At 42.0% G+C, this 18,169-nt stretch overlaps 1 long non-coding RNA gene across 1 annotated transcript in view; it reads left to right on the plus strand.

Annotated features, from left to right (window-relative positions):
* The window catches only part of LOC124805289, a 341,331-nt gene that overhangs the window by 24,698 nt on the left and 298,464 nt on the right, over window positions 1–18,169 (plus strand). The window lies entirely within an intron of this gene.

Consider the following 18,169-nt stretch of genomic DNA (forward strand, 5'->3'; position numbering starts at 1 on the left):
AGGATTTGATGTCGCTGCTTAAATGGTACTATTTGATGCATTCACTCGCATGCGCCTTAACACGTCCTCACCTCATTACTAAGTGTTTTTGCATGACCTGAAAGCGAAGCGGAGTCTGTGAAGCACTACATCGAGGAATTTGTGTGTGTGTGTGTGTGTTTGTGTGTGTGTGTGTGTGTGTGTGTGTGTGTGTGTGTGTGAGAGAGAGAGAGAGAGAGAGAGAGAGAGAGAGAGAGAGAGAGAGATAGCGAGGTAAGTAGTTAGGAAGTTATAGTCTCCATTAACATGTCTGTCTGCATCCCGGTCCCGATGATGGGAAGCTTCTTACACACACACACACGCGCGCACAAACAGATGCTTAAAAATCCTAAATCTAGTGTGTAACAATTTAAGCATTATATTGGACAGTGAGTAAAAAAGCTGAATATGTATTTGTCCATGCGCACAGTATTAGGTGCTAATAAAGTATTCGCCGTGCAGTGTTTTTCTTTAAATTAATGTCGGTACTTCCTGCAGCATTTATTAATTATTTGTAACGGAATGCTTGAAACGCGACGAAGCCCCACGTATTTGGAACTATCTCGGAGTAATTTTGTTCTCCTTTTATTCGAAAAAATATTAACACTCTTACAGCTCTGAAGTACTTCTCTTTTAAATAGGTAGGTTCTGGTACAGATCCGAGTAGAGCATTATTTTCGTTTTTAGAGCAGAACTTTGTTGAATTTCATTCAACATCTCTTAAATACTTTCACTTTTAGAAAGTACATGAAATTATTAACTTCAGACTGAAGGATGTGAACTATTAGAGTTCCTAAAATAAAAACACTGAATTTCCTTATGTTCTTCAATGATTCTTCTCGCATCGTAGTTAATTCAGTGTTTGCGACATTTATAAATTCCTCTCTGGCTGTATACAGTACTAACGGTATCATTGTGAACGGACCACCTCTACCGTCAACTAGCTCTTAATGGAGATTGCCCATTTTCACTATGTTAATGACATATGTCAGTTACAATGTATTTTAATGCTTTTATTCTATTATCGCAATAAAGCACAACGAGGCTTTTGACAGTGTGGGTCTCAGCTGTAAATCTCCGTGCAACAGAGAAATACGATGCTATGTTGTCACGATCTCCTGAACTCTGTATGAAATACAGAACAACGAAGTTGTGTGAATATTTTGAAATACAGCCAACATAAATAAATTGACATAAAATTTATAAACATTTACGTGACGTCACTCAGGCAAGAAACGAATTACTGCAATCTTCACTATTTCTAACTCTACAAGCTTAGTGGGTAACTGTTATCCATATTTTACTAGGCGCTATAGTTTAGGTAGTCTCGTACACGTGGAATGAGCGTAGGGGAGCACATGCAGGAATCCTACATCGCCGTTCTAGACAAGGTCCTAGTGAATGTGGTTCGCCGTTGCTTTCTTCCGGTCTGTTGTGAACTGTCAAGTGTGTATATCTGTCGTGTAGATGACTCTGATGAGTCCCTGTACAGTGTAGCGTTGGAGTTTAACATTCCCATCCGAGAGAAGGGTAACCATCAACATTTCGTCTGCCGTCACTTCATGGGACACTGCGAAGAGGTTTGGAACTCAGTCCAGGAAATCGGCACAAAGACTGGTGGTGAGGAACTTTGCGCCACCACCTCTCCTCTCCTCTCCTTGTCGGCCAAATACCGGCAGCGAAAATTTACCGTCACTAGGACTGGAACCGTCATATTTCGCGAGTCGAGCGCCGCCGCACAAGCTTGCGTTAGTGAGTTGGTGGGTCAGGCGAGTTCTTCCTTGTGATGGAAGACAATAGATCGTGATATGGTTAATACTGTCCCCGAGCAGCAGTAGTACAAGGCTGATGCTGTTTATTGAAGTCGGTGAAGGGGCTTTCTAAATCTTCCGTGATTGAAGCGGCGAGGGAACACTGCGACGGTAAAATTTCTTCGTTACAAATCAGTCATACCACATTCGGATCTGTTTCTTTCCACATGATGTAGAGTGCTGTTGTGCATAATTGAGCAAAGCCTCGTCTACCTTTTGGAGAGAGTGCGTAAGAGGATCCACGCATGTTAAAGTGTACGTGGTGGAGCTACACGGGATGATCAGTTGGGGTATCTGGGCCCAGGGAGAAAATGGACCAAGTTGTTCTTCATAAAACATAGGCTGTGGGGATAATACGTCGTGGCAGTCGGCCGGTGCGCAAACCAACGAGAACATTCAGGAGCGGAGTTAGCGAAGAAGCCCTGCCTCCGTCTAATAGGGCCGGCGGCATACGTCCGTGTTATGTGCTTCTACTCATAAGGATCGTCGATTCCTTCTGTTGTTGCAAGAGTCGTACTCCAACCGCGGCATGGACCGTGATTAGTCCCTTCACTCATTTCAAAACAAGATAATACGTGGTAGTTCACTCCATACGTCGACAGTCGTAAGCAACCCTAGATCAAAACACCTCTCTCCCCCCCCCCCCCCCCCCCCCACCTTTTCCCAAGCTCACGCAAAACTGCTACTACTGAGTGTTCGCATAATATAAAATAATGTGGCATCAAGCACTTGCCAACACTGAAGAACAATGGTATTTCCCTTTAATAATCAGTCTCATGTGCGTCATTGTTGTGTCTTACGTGAAGCATTTTTTCCCCAATACTGCTGAACAAATTTTCGGCAGCAACGTGGTGCCTTCTTGGTACTACGAAATGTCTACAGGTCCACAGTAAGTATTATGAATACTGAAACTAATGTAGCATAAATAAAAGCATAATAGAACCTGAAAACGCCACTGCCAGCATGTTTTCTTTTGTAGGTATTAACTCAGAGGTGTAGTATAACATACTACCATCCCACCAAAAATATGTAATATCGCCGATAGCAGGTGGGTGGAGCCTTCAACTCAAAATAGATGATTAGCGGTGTATAATTTAGATGAGACGACACTTTTGAACTCACTCGTTCTTTATTGTTATTTTTTCTTTAATTACCAAATATTTTCATTATTACAAGACATATCTACATCACGTAAAAGAAAATAAGAAGTGCGCAATCAGCATGGCAATCAGATATTTCTTATTTGTTTCATCAGTTAAAGACAACAACTATTCCTCTGGATTAAAAATCACGCAAATGACACCTTAAATGATACTAACTTTCAACGATGATAATAGTAATAATAATAATAACCAATCCATTCCTGCCGCGTAGGGGGCGGTGTATGAGATATCACAATGGTCCATTTATCCCATAAATCTTTAAAAATGTGGTAAATGGACCAAGGGCATGGGGTATCTGGACACTTCTCGGATACCAGGAGCAAAATTAAAAGGATGAAACGTAATAATACTGATGGCACAAGTGGAGAAAGTGTTAAATCATTATGTGAAATTGATGGCAATTACGAGTTAATGAGACACACTGATGAGGAAATAGGTGAATATGATACTCGACACACAATAGGCGAATATCATGTTGTAAACTTTTATGGTAAATCACAATCCCACTACAGTTCTAGGGATTTTAGCTGTCACTTCTGGAAATGTTTGCTGATGTGAAAAATGCTAAGTCGTGCCGTGGTTTAGAATCAACGTTAAACTGCGTGTTCCCCTGTAATTCGTTGGGTAAGCCAGTTGGAAGATTGGAGGAAGGCAACAACACACCACCTCCAACAGAACTATGCCTAGTAAAAGACTGTGATGTTCAAACCCATCATTCGACTGATGATAGCTTTACTTTTACTTAATTCTCAAATGATGGAGTTTATGGATGCAGAAGAATAACAGTACATTGTTAAGAAAGGTGGAATAAGGAAGCTATAAAAGCATATTAGATTCTAAGATATCAGTAGCTTCTCTAATGCTTTCAATGACCTGTCAAGCACTTATTAACGCTGTTGTTTGTCTTCTAATTTTACCCACTGTTTACTAATAAAAGCTGTGTTACAATAAAATTTAAATTATTTTCACACCCAATCGTTATATAGTTCTTTAGCAACCCCGATAACTCGATTATGGTGCCGTCCAAACCAATATTTGTAAAATTGATAGATTAACTTGTTTGCCAGAAGGTCCACTTACCTCGGTTCGGACAAGAATGCTTTGTAACGAACCAAGATCATTATGGATTAGATACCACAATTTCTAGGCCATTAGGCTTTTCTTTTACCCCTTCACTTATAACTGTGTAAGAGATTCAGTTCAGTTATTCTATATTTGAAGCTTGCTTATTGTGCTATAAATAAAACATATCTTAAGTATTAATATAAATTTGTAGTTGTTCTGGGCAATTAAAAGTTATTAACTACGCTTCCACATTGTAAAATCATGGCCCAGTTACTCCAACTTACTTTAGTGAATGGTACTCAGCAGCAGATTTTAATATCACAAATACGTGAAGATGTGCACTTTGGAGCAAATGGGCTTTATTCCGGTTATTTTTGTTGTCTCTTTATTTCATAGTAGATGTTTTTTTAGTGTCTTAGGGTTTATTCTTTCATTCCCCGTTGCATTTCAGTCTGAGCTCGCACGCGCTCGTAGATACGCAGGCAGCAGAATTTTTATTGTATTTTTAAATTTTTTTAGCAGTTCAATAGGAAAACCGAGCGGGTAATTTTTATGAATGAAATCATCCAAATAATATATGTCTGATCAACAGTACCCGGGCACTTCTATGTAAAGCAGGATTGCCGCGTGGGATTAGCCGAGCGGTCTGAGGCGCTGCAGTCATGGACTGTGCGGCTGGTCCCGGCGGAGGTTCGAGTCCTCCCTCGGGCATGGATGTGTGTGTTTGTCCTTAGGATAATTTAGGTTAAGTAGTGTGTAAGCTTAGGGACTGATGACCTTAGCAGTTAAGTCCCATAAGATTTCACACACTTTTGAAGATTTTGAAAGCGGGATTGACCACTAGATATCGTGAGGAGGAGGCGCGGAGTATTGTGTTGTCAGTATAGAAGCAGGAACAGCAGAATGGGTCGGTCAGGAGCGCTTAGTGACTTCGAAAGGTGAGATAGTCACTGGATGTCAGCTGAGTAGCAAATCCAACACTTCTATAGCTGTTCAAGTCGATTGTTGATGTGTTTGTGAAGTGGAAATAGATTCAACCACAGCTAAACCAAGACCAGGTAGACCTCACGTACTGAGGGGCAGGGACCGTCCAGCATTACGGAGAGTGTATGTAAAAAATCACATGAAATCAGTGCAAAGAATCATATAAGAGCTCCGGCTGCATATCTACTACCAGCAGTGCAGCCTGCACTCAACATGGGGAATTAAAAAGAATGGGACACAAAGGAGCTCCTCGTAAGCCACACACTTCTGCAATCAGTTCAGTGCTAGGCGACGCTTGAGGTGGTGCGAAGAGTGATGCCACGGGACAGTGGATGACCGAAAACGATTTGGTGGGTTGTGTCACGCTATACCCCGTGGAAATCCGGTGGAAGGGTTTGGGTTTGCCAAATGCCTGGAGCACGTTACCTGCCATCGTGTGTAGCGCCACGGAGGAAGCGGCGTTAAGGTAAGGCGGTGTTTTCGTGATTGAGGTGAGGCTCCTCAATGCACTTAAGAAAACGCGAAATGCGGAAGGAAATGAATACATTTAACAGCATTGTTTATTGTATGCTGTAGAGGAACAGTTCGGAGATGATGCTGGTTTGTATCAGCGTGACAGTGCACCCTGCCGTAAAGCAGAATTTGTGATGCAATGGTTTGTGGACAATAACTTTCCTGAAATGGACTGGCCTGGCCAGAGTCCCAATCTGAATCCAGTAGAAAACATTTGGAATTAGTTAGAAAATGGATATCGATCCAGACCACGGTGCCGAACATGACAGGTTGCTTTCTCTTGACGAAGAATGGGCTGCCATCGCTCCACAGACATTCAGACACCTTGTTGATAGTGTCTTCAGCAGAGTTCAAACCACCATGAAGACAAAGGGTGGACACACCCCATATTAATGTCCACTAATTGGTGTCTGGGTACTTCTGATCTGATAGCGTGTGTGTTTCCTCAACTCGTCCAGGTAAATTCAAGGCTGATTTATGACGGACGTGACCGTGGTGGCCTAGCGGGTAGAGCATTAGACTCCAATCTTGGAGATCCTGGATTCAGACCCGTATAGGGACGGGTATTTTTCCTTGTTCTAGTTTCACGTGCACTCGGCATGCTATCAGATAAAATGTCGTGTGACTAGGGCCTCCCGTCGGGTACACCGTTCGCCGGGTGCAAGTCTTTCGATTTGACGCCACTTCGGCGACTTGCACGTCGATGGGGATGAAATGATGATGGTTAGGACAACACGACACCCAGTCCCTGAGCGGAGAAAATCTCCGACCCAGCCGGGAATCGAACCCGGGTCCTTAGGATTGGCATTCTGTCGCACTGGCCACTCAGCCACCGGGGACAGACATGCTATCAGATGAGTGACGGAGATCTTTCCCGAGGATAAAAGGCGACTGGAGCGAAGAAATGCTGTACTCTACATGCAGCCAGGCCAATAGCCCTGTCATGGCCTTGCACCAAAGACTTCTATGTTGGATCCTTGAAGGAACCAATTATCCGTCAAAATATGTGACCATGACAGTTACATTTAAAGTGGACTATCACTCAGTGAACAGAAATAGTTTAGCTGATCACTACAACTATTCTGTACTGTACTGTACTCGGTGTATCTACCTTACAAGAACTGGCGACTGGACACTCTCCAGTATCTTCTATTCTGTGTCTGTATCTTAATCTGCTGCTGGTTTTGTCCAATTTCGATACCATCCGTTGGTTCAGGCCTCCTTCTTATACTCTCTGAGTTCAGTGCAATTTTCCCTTCGGTGACACTCCATCGCAGGCAGTTTCCACGCAATGCATATCCCAACGTAGATTGTTTCCCTCATTAATATCATTTGTAACAGCTTTCTTTTCTCAGCTGTTACCAGAAGTAGTTCTTCATCCGCCAGTCTCTCAGTCCATTTCACTTTAAGCATTTTCCTCCACAACTAGGCCTACATTTAAAAACTATCTCTTTCTTTTTCACTGTCAGTGGTTTACTGCCATATAATAGTCCAATGCAGGTAAACATGTGGTGAATATATTAATAAGTCGGGTGAAGAACAGAATAGGAAAAGAAGAGTTCTGCTGCTGGGTATCGGCCATGTGAGGCGTGGGGCAGCAGTTACAGGAAAAATAAGGTTCAGGGTACGAAGTCACCTGTATTCTGGAATCAAGTTTTTGTATTAGCCACGTAACAAAAAACTTACGACAAATGTGTAAGGCTACTAGCAAAGAAAATCAAGTGTTTGTAGGAGGTGCTTTTCGTTTTTCGCCAGGATTTTTCCAGCTGGATAATATAGATGCAGCTCCTGAGCACATAAGTATAGATTTTGTGGAACTTCTATTGCACCATGACCGGCTTTGGATTAAAACTGCTGTAAAGTGTATAAACAAGAAGCTGAGCGGGCTGCTTCAGATGGATACCAGGTTTCAAATCGGCGCTGTCCCGGTAGCTGTCTCACAGCCTACACCCGAACAGGAGGAGCGAGGTCAAGTTAGCATATCTCTTGGCAGAAAAAATAAGGGCATCCACCAGCACACAAGGGTAAATACCTGTGGATTTTGGAGTTAGGTGAGACATCGACTTTAGGTCGCATTCAGAATTCGGCCAGAAAGTACTAAAGGAAACTGAACTTACAGACTCCTGGTCACTGTCCAAAGCGGAGCATCAGTCAGCGGGGAACCAAAGTCGCCCCAGATGCAGATCCGGCGCCGCCTTGTGGCTTCGCTTCCGCCGCACAGGGCCGGGGCCTGGTATCGATTCCCTGCGCCCGTCTCTGTCCCAGCAGCCGCATTGCCTCTGCCGCGCCTTGCTGCTCCTTCAGCTGTTATTAAACAACGGAACTCCACCCAGACACAGCCGACTGTCAGCTCCCATGAATACTGCTTCCTATTACATACATCTCGCAAGAGGCCATGAAGGTACAATTAGAGAGATTCGAGTTCACACAGAGGTTGGACCGTAGACGTTCTTCCCGCGCACAGTTCGCGACTGGAAAGAGTAGAAGTGACGGTCGTACACGAATAACTCTCCGCCACACATCACAAGATTTCTCGTTTCGTACATGAGCTTACATCTGGTAATCGTAAACAATTCGCAAAAGCGGGCCGCCGTGGCCGAGTGGTTCTAGGCGCTTCAGTCCGGAACTGCTATGCTGTTACGGTCGCAGGTTCGAATCTTGGCTCGGCTATCGCTGTATGTGATGTCCTTAGTTTAGTTAGGTTCAGGTAGTTCTAAGTCTAGGGGACTGATGACCTCAGATGTTAAGTCCCATAGCGCGTAGAGCCATTTGAACCATTTGATTCGTAAAATTGTAGTAAATCATTACGAAGCCGGAATCGATATGAAATGGATCCAACACGCGAAATACGCAACAGGAAAAACGAATGAAAGGATTAGATTCTGGTACAATGGAACGCCTTCGCTTAGGAAACTTGGTACAAGCGTTTTACACACGCAACGCCGTTTATATTACCGTTCGTTTAAACGTTAATAACGATTATAATATAATTAGTTAGGAGAGAAATTTCGGAACATTTTGAAATTAAAACCTGAATGAGACAAGGTGATTGGTGATTTCCATTGGTTTTCAACCCTGTCTTACAAAAATTATTCCAAGAGTTGTGGAAACTAAAATCAAAGCTAAAAATTGACGAACCAGTAAAATTAGGAAGAACGAATATTAGGATAGACTGGCTTTGATTTTGCAGACGATCTGGCAGTTCTGTTTCAGGACACTCAAACGGCACAAAAACAAATGAAAGATTTTAAATAAGCATTATAAAAAGTAGGGCTTCATATATCGTTTGAAAAAACAAAATGCGTGTTCAGTAACAATCCAGCACCTAAAAATCTAAAACCTAAATACGAGGAATTCGAGATATTTTTCTTTATTTCAAATATTCAGCCGAAATCGTTTAGGAAGCTAGCTTGGAAAAAATTGATTTCGATATTAGTTGTCACAAGATGGAAACAACTTTCAGTCTTACAGGAGACATCTGCAATAAAAATGCGTCTCAAAATACTCCAAACTGAGACACAACAACACAGTCATCAAACCAAAATCTCTGTATGGAGCTAAGACTGTCACTTTAAACAGAAAGAGAGACGTTGGAGAAAGCCGAAAGAGAGAACGTAAAATAATCAGGAGAATTTTAGGTACAAATTATACTGAAAAGGAGGACCGTACAGACTAAAAGTAAATAAAGAATTAAGAAATATACCAACATGTGTTCGTATATGAAAAAAAAACACAGGCTAAAATCCTAAGGGCGTATTGAAAGAATGAAACTTACCAGAATAACTAGACAGGTTGTGGAAACCTACGGAATTCGCAGGAAAGCAAAAACTGAAACGATAAAATAGATTGGTGCATAAAAAGATGATCTGAAAGAAGCAGTAATAACACAACTTGATATACAAAACAGGAAAATATCTAGGCAGAAAATTCGCGACTGGACATTTGGCCTAGCGAATAGACCCAAGAAAACCAGGACAACTTGGTCTGCCGGGATGAAAAGAGCCCATTCTGAGAAAATGAAAGTAATATGACCACAAAGCAAAGTACATCACGTGGTCCAGTATGTTCCAAATGTGGATGATGATGATGATGTGATAGTGGTGATCATGACGAGGAAGTTGATGATAGTGCTAGTGAAATGATGGTTTGAACCAGGTGTGTGAAACGCATATGCCAGACTGACATTTATTGGAAAAATCTTAAGGAAGTGTAATTGACTCACGAAAGAAGAGGATTACAAAATGACACATTTGACCGATTCTTGAGTGTTACTCTTCAGTGTGGGACCCGTACCATTTATTGTTGCGGTCCCAACCGAGGGAAGACTGGTTTCATGCAACTGTTCTGCGCAAGCCTCATCAACTACTGCAACCTACATCCATTTGAACGTGCTTACTGTATGAAGTCTTGGTCTCCCGCTACAGTTTTTACCCCCCACATTTCCCTCCAAACTGAGATTCTTTGATGTCTCACGATGTGTCCTATCAGTCGACTTCTTCTTTTAATCAATTGCGCCATAAATTTATTTTCTCCCACGTTCGATTCTGTACCTCTGTATTAATTTCTCCAATCTACTCTTGACAGGTCTTCTCTGACACCATGTTTCATAAGCTTTTATTCTCTTCTGTCTGAAACTGCTTGTGGTGCACGTTTCACTTCCGCACAAGGCTGCACTTCAGACAAGTTACTCCAGAAAAATCTTACTAACAGTTGAATTTATTTTCCCGTTAACATGTCTCTTTTTTCAGAAACACCTCTCTTATCATTGCCAGTCTGGATTTTATATCGCCTCTAATTATGCCATCACCAAATATTCCGCTGCCCAAATAGAAAGACTAGTCTACCACTTTCTGTGCCCAATTCCCTCAGCATTGCCTAATTTAATTCGACTGCATTCCATTAATTTGTTTTACCTTCCTCGATGTACATCTTACGACCTTATTTCAAGATGCTATCTCTTTCATTCAACTGGTGTTCCAAGTCTTTTTCCATCCTTGACAAACAGAACTAGTCACTGGCAAATCTCCAAGTTTTTATGTCATCTCCCTGAATTTTAGTTCCTTTTCCAATTTTCTTTTTGGTTTCCTTAAGTTATTGCACGATGTACAGATTGAATATCATCAGGGATAGACTGCGATCCTGTCTTACTCCATTCTCAACTACTACCACTCTTTTTATATCCTTCGACTTTTGTACCTGCAGTCTTATTTCTATGCAAGTTGTTTCCTCTACTTTATTCCTGCTGCTTTATAAATTTCCCTACTAGATAGGAATAATAAAAAAGAGAGAGAAGACCCAACGAAGACAGGCGCTTTTCGTGACGGGATCGTTTATCAAGTCTGAGAGAGTTACAGAGATGTTCAACAAACTCCAGCGGCAGTCATTGCAAGAGAATCGTCGTGCATCACGGAGGAGTTTACTGTTAAAATTGCGAGAGTTAAAGTTACAAGAAAAGTTGGGCGATGCATTACTATATTGTGTATACAACTCGCGAAATGACCACGAGGAGAAAATCAGAGAAGTTAGAGCAGTAAGTACCAAATGCATACAGTTTGACGTTTACTCATATCTCGAATTTCTAGAAATTGCAAACGACATATTGCACCGTCTGTGGCTTAGGAGTCTTATCCTTACGCTGTACAAGTCCAACAGTGTAGCGAACGCCGGTTGCAGACATACTGCAATAGCACGCTGTACGCAGTTAATCCCTACATACTGTTTCGAAGTTGTTACTTCTATCACTTAACACTACTGGTAGAGTTTAAAACATTGTTACGACAACTATGATTCATTTGATGCCGCCCAGTTTTTGCACCTACAAATCTACATAAATAATCCGCAAGCCACAACACCATGCATGATGGACTGTACAGGATACCGCCACTAGACATTCCATTTCCTGTTCAACTCGCAAGTGGAGCAAAGGAAAAACGATGCTCTGAATGCCACGGTATGGGCCCTAATTTTCTCTTGTCATGTTTTCTCCATCCTCACGTGAAATGCAGGTTGGCGGCAGTAGAATCGTTCTGCAGTCAGCTGCAAACGCCGGTTCTCAAAATGTTCTCCATAGTTTTTCTCGAAAAGAACGTCGTCTTCCCTCGAGGGATTCCCATTTGAGTTCACGATTCTCGTAACACTCCCGTGTTGAGCGAACCTACTGATTACAAATGTAGCCGCACGCCACTAGATTTTTTCGATGTCTTCCTTTAATCCGACCTGATGGGGATCCAAATCACTCGAGCAGTTTTCAAGAATATTTTTCCGTCCGCGATCCTCTTCACAGATGACCTATAACTTTCCTAAAAATCTACCAATAAACCTCAGTCTACCATTCGTCTTTCCTGCGTCGGATCTGATGTGCTCGTTCCAGTTCCTATCGCTTTAAACGTTACTCCTAGATGTTTAATCGACGTGACTCTGCCAAGCAGCACAACACTAATACTGTAGGTTTGTTTATAAGTAAATAAATCTTCTGCTACCAGTCACGATTTTTCTTTATTTTACTATTCGCACGACGCGTTTCGAGAAATAATTCCCATTTTCAAGTGTGTTTTTTGTGTGTATTAAGCCATTTTTTTGATGTTGTCAGTGTGTGTGTGTCTGCTTCATTTTGTTGACTCACACACACTGACAACATCAAAAGAAATGGCTTAATACACACAAAAAACGCACTTGAAAATGGGAATTATTTCTCGAAACGCGTCATGCGAATAGTAAAATAAAGAAAAATCGTGACTGGTAGCAGAATATTTATTTATTTATAAACAAACCTATTGTTTCTACAGTCGCAGGCCTTCAAAAACCATTTATAATGGATCAAATCAGACTAATACTGTATTCGAACATTACAGGATTGTTCTTCGCTTTAACGCACATGTTTCTACATTTAGAGCAAGCTGCCGCTCATCACATCACATAGCATCGTGATACTTAGACAATCTTCTGTACTATACATCTTAACACAGCAACAGGTTTTTGCCCTCAGATCGGAAGTTTACAAATAAGGTATAAAATCAGAGGAAAATTCGTAACATGATAGCAAGGAATGCAAACAAAATTGTGAGAAGTTCTTACCTCCGTTATAATGAGGTAAAGACTTGTCAGGCAAATCCGGAATTATTTTTATATCAAGGAAGGTGCATTTACTGGTAAACTTAGGGAAATGGCATGGGAATCTAAGAAATTCTGGGAACCCTGAAGGACTAAAAGGAGTCGAACTGTTCGTTAATGGAAAGAAATTTTCTGAGTCATTTTATTACAAATCGCTCTGAGATTCTGCTTCGGAAACAATCTGCTCCGATAGCGACAAGGTACAGCCTCTTCGTTAATTTTTGTAAATAATAACGACAATTACTACGCATAACGTCGCACACGAATCAACATTATATTAACAATGGCTACTTGTTGCTACGGCACAGACTGTTTCGCTGCTAAGGATGGAAACGATCGTAAACATTCCGGAACGGGACGCAGTTAGCCGAGCTTTCACGGATCAGAAATGGGCCAAGTCAATTGGTTTGACATTATTTGCAATGGCCACCAATGCAGACAAAGTATTTCTTGAATTGGTTTGTGCACAGTGTATAAAGAAGGAAAAGAAAACAGGACACTGGTCCAAGGAATGACTGAAATTCAGAGAGAAATTTACCCATGGACAACTGCTAAAGGAAATATTACACTCCAGATCTGAAGATTACATGAACTTTATCTGAATTCACAGTCAAGCTTTTAAGAAGTTGTTACGGTTGCTCCGCCCTCGCGGTGAAAAGGAAGAGTCAAGTATGAGAAAATTTATTCTCTTCTACTTGGTCATCTAATGACAATTCACCTCAAATACCACAATCTGGGAACATAGACATCATACGTGGAAAAATCGCTGAGCTTCGATTTTTTTTTTATTTTAATGCGCTTCAGCTTATATGTTGTACGGAGAATATTGTTTTTTTTCTTAACATTTTCGTGCTTAATACATGGCTGGGAAAGAGAGAACACTTCTACTATTTAGGAAATTGCCACTGCTACCTTGCTTTTATCCTTGATCTTAGCTTCCATAGTTGTGGAAACTCACAATAAACATACCCGTCAAACACAGACGCTCACTGTCAAATATTTGACAAAACTAGTAAAGTTTGACAAATTGTTACCGTTTATGGTGGCCTTGAGGTGCACGTGATAATTTGTCCCACAACTGTGAACAGATTTTTAAATTTTTTGTAAAATATAAACGCAGATCAATATTTGAACATGCATAATTTTGTAGGTCAGTATTGAATCTGCACACTTTTTTTGCCACATTTTTTTTAGGTCCCTTTATTGTCTGTCTGTCTGTTCGATACAAATTCTGCAATTGATTTTAAACTAACTTCCCAATGAGCTAGAGGCTTGAAATATTAACATAACTCGGAACTAGATAACAATTCAATCATGTGTGCTAAGACCTACCTACTTGCAATAGGAGCGGGGTGGGGGTGAAGACGGCGTAAGACAAAGCACCGCCTGTCCAGATGGGAGTTCCTGCAAGGTAAATTACCAGCTGCAGAAAGTCTGTAACAACTCATTCGATTTGTAAGTGCACCTCTGTAAAGCCTGATGCAGTTTCTACCAAACTGGTTGCACGCATCACTTGCAACCTGGAAAAAAATGACAGTGACTGTAAGACCTCCATAGCACCCCTACAGCTGACTGTGGGAGATGGAAAGGGGTGATACAAAAGTATAACGCAATCATGCACAGAACAATATCAACCAAATTTGGTATACACATTACTCATTTTACCATGTTTTTATTTGTTCGTCACTTGGCTGTCTGTTGGTCTGTTCAGTAGAAATTTTGCAGTTTATTTTGAACTACTTTCCCGAGCAAGAGACTCGAAATTTTCAGCGGAGCTCAGAGCTGGATGACAATGCAGTATTAACTCGCTTTATTTCTGTTATATGGCGGAGGGTACTTTGTGTACCAGTGGTATTTCCCCCCTTTTCCTGTCCCAGTCGCGAATGATCCGCGGGAATTACGATTGCTGTTAGCCTTCGTGCGAGCTTCGATCTTTCTAATTTTTACCTGCACGGTCTTTCCATGAGCTATGTGTAGGAGGAAGCAATGTACTGGTTGACTCAGGTGAATAGAACTAAACTTGAAATTTACCACATAAAATAAAATAAATGTCGTATGACTAGGGCCTCCCGTCAGGTAGACCGTTCGGCGGGTGCAAGTCTTTCGATTTGACGCCACTTCGGCGACTTGCGCGTCGATGGGGATGAAATGATGAGGATTAGGACAACACAACACCCAGTCCTTGTGTGGAGAAAATCTCCGACCCAGCCGGGAATCGATCCCGGGCCCTTAGGATTGACATTCTCTCACGCTGACCACTTTTTTAAAAAATCTCATTTTATTCTATATTGTTCGTTGAATTTGTTCGTGGCGGACGTCCAGTGACACCCGTTCAGGTTGTTCGTTGATCCGTTCACTCAGTTTTTATTTTTTTTTTTAATTTTTTTATTACAGAGGGTAGCTAAACCCTCTGACAGAACACGCTGAGCTACCGTGCCGGCTTATCAGCTCAGCTACGGGGGGCGGACATTTACCACATGTCTCTGTTGTATTCCCATCAAAATATTTGAAATCGCTTGAAAACTTTCTCACATGCAATGCTATAAAGCATAAAATAATTATTTAAATAAAAATCAGTTTTTAGTACACCACGCTTTTAAATCGGACAAAAAAGTATAAAATAATTTCTCATAGTCCCATACAAGTCCCTAACACCATACAGAAAATATGGGTCCTAAACATCTGTTATCATGAATTTTTAATTGCTGTGAAAATACTTCTAAGACTGAAAACGAAAACCATGGGCCTCATGCTACTCATAACTGATGGACGAATATTTCACCTCTTTACTATTATCTATTCCATATGCTCCATGTCTTTCTTTTTACACCTTAGAAGTATTTTCATAGCTATTAAAAATACACATTCATAAATTTTTTAGGACTATGTGTGTAGGGTTAGTAGTCTGTATAGAGGTTGGAGAAATTATTTTACAAGTTTTAGTCCGATTTAAAAACGTGGTACATTAAAAAACGATTTTTATTTAAATAATTATTACTGTTTACAGTGCAAAGTGGTACTTCGCCAGCTATCCCGCATTATCATGCTTGAAGTCAACGATGCCCCTAGTGTCAAGAGCGTTCGGTTTGAAACATGATGTGTCGTTGCTATCGAAGTTTATTGACATTACATTCTAGTGACAACGTTTCGTATCGTGTTCCTGTGAGGATTTCTCATGTATTTGTCGCAATGACACGGAATGGTGACGGGCGACGGTAACAAAGTAAGTTCCAGGAGGCGACAGTAACTTAAGTACACAGAACTGTCGATACAACTGTAAATCGCGCCATGCGTGGCCTCCCATCCTAAGCCTCCTTCTTCGGTGATTCCTTTGATCGCCAGTATGGGGCGCGTCCCTCTTCTCTGTTACCTCCTGGAGTTCGCTTTCCGCTCGTGCTCTGGTAGTTAAACTTCACGGTACCTGCAACTTTCACGGTGGGTGTGAACCCTTCACCAGCCTGGCTTCGGTCGGCGGCCCGTGTTCACCTTGACCTTCACTCGCTTCCTAAGGACACTTCTCCAGCCTGGCTCTATCGCCTTCAGTTTCACGACCTTCGCACGGAATATCGCGATGGTACGTTTGTGTAGACTGATGGCTCTCGGGCTGACCGTGGTGTCTGCTGTGCCTTCATCATTGGCGCCGACGTTTTTCGGTATCGGCTTCCGGAACACTGCTCGGTATTCACAGCAGAGCTCTTCGCCCTGTATGAGGCCACCCAGTACATCCGGCGACACAGGGACTTGATCTGCTCAGACTCTCTCAGCGCCCTTCAAAGCCTCTGTGCGCTTTGCGCTGCCCATCCCTTAGTGCAACGGGTCCAGGAAAGCTGCCACTTGCTCACTCTTGATGGAGCCACTGTGATGTTTATGTGGGTTCCTGATCACGTCGGTCTGACACGAAGCGAGCCCGCTGACTCTGCTACCAAGGCTGCAGTCCTCGTACCTCAGCCCGCTAGTTCTTATATTCCCTCAGATGATCTCTCTGTTGCCGTTTGTCAGCAGGTGCTGTCATTAGGGCATCACCACTGGTCGCCCCTTCGTGGGAACAAGCTCCGGGCTGTTAACCCTCTCCCAGCGGCTTGAGCGACCTTCTCTCGCCGCGAGGAGATCGTTGTAACTAGGTTGCATATTGGGCACTGTCTCTTTAGCCATCGCCATTTTCTCAGTGGTGCTCCCCCACCACTTTGTGCACGCTGGCCATACTGTTAGTTGTTCGCCATTTCCTGACAAAATGCAGCCGGGCGCTGGTGGCCGAGCAGTTCGCTACGGTCGCAGGTTCGAATCCTGCCTCGGGCATGGATGTGTGTGATGTCCATAGGCTAGTTAGGTTTAAGTAGTTCTAAGTTCTAAGGGACTGATGACCTGAGATGTTAAATCCCATAGCGCTCAGAGCCATTTGAGCCATTTCCTGACGAAATGCCCTTATTAATCACGTTCCCGTTTGTCATATGAGTTATCAGCCGTTTTAACAAACGACGCGCGGGCTGTTGACCTCGTTTTACTTTTTACCTATCGTAGCAGTATGGCGAAGAACATTTAATTTTTAGTTCAGGACCTCCGTTTCTCAATGGCGTACTTTATAGACCTCTCTCCACCTCCCTGTTTTTAGCTGTTTTCTTGTACGTCGATTGGGATTGATGTGGAGTCGTTTTTTAACTCCTCTCTGTGTTCGTGTTCTATAGTTTCGACATGGACGCGTATGAGACCCTTGCTGCTTTCACGGCCTAAAACAAAACAAAAACAAAAAAAAAACTGTAAATCGCATCTGAACTTGGAATAATCACTAATAAGTGACGCAGAACTTTTGAAAAACTGTTTGTGGCCACGAAAACTAGTAAAATAAAACTGACCATTAATTGTATTTATTTATTTATTTATTGATTTATTTAACCTGGCAAGATTAGGGCCATCAGGCCCTCTCTTACATCTAACCAGGCATTCTACTTATTTTACATTCATACGTTTTAGTAGGCATGTTAAACTACATCTAGTACAAAAAGTGAAATAAACAATTAGAAAGGTACACCTGGAAAAATACATACATATAGAGTTTATATTCGTAGATCATAAGTACTGTTATAATTAGACATTATTGAAGTGACAAATTTTAGATAGGAGTGCTGGCAGCAGGGAGTATGAGGGAGACTCATGGTGAAGGGAGGAGAAGAATAGACATGATGAAACATAATTAAGGAAATATAAAGGAAAAGAAGATTCCCTGGCTAATAGAGATAGATGAAGGGGAAGGCATCTCAGGAGCAAGATAGGAGACGCTAGCTTTGCTATTTGACAGATGAGAGGATTGGCCTGGTACATTAATTTTGTGGAGAACTTTATGAGGATGATAGTAGGAAATGCTTCAACTTCTTCTTAAAAGCAGCAGGAGATTGAATTTTGCGCAAGGTAAGGGGCAGTTTGTTCCAGAGGCGGACAGCGGCAACTGAGAAGGAGTTTGCAAAAGTTTTTGTTTTGTGAATGGAAGGAAAAAAAGAAATACACGAAGTA

Source organism: Schistocerca piceifrons, chromosome 7 (assembly GCF_021461385.2).
Source record: "Schistocerca piceifrons isolate TAMUIC-IGC-003096 chromosome 7, iqSchPice1.1, whole genome shotgun sequence".
NCBI classification, from domain to species: Eukaryota; Metazoa; Arthropoda; class Insecta; order Orthoptera; family Acrididae; genus Schistocerca; species Schistocerca piceifrons.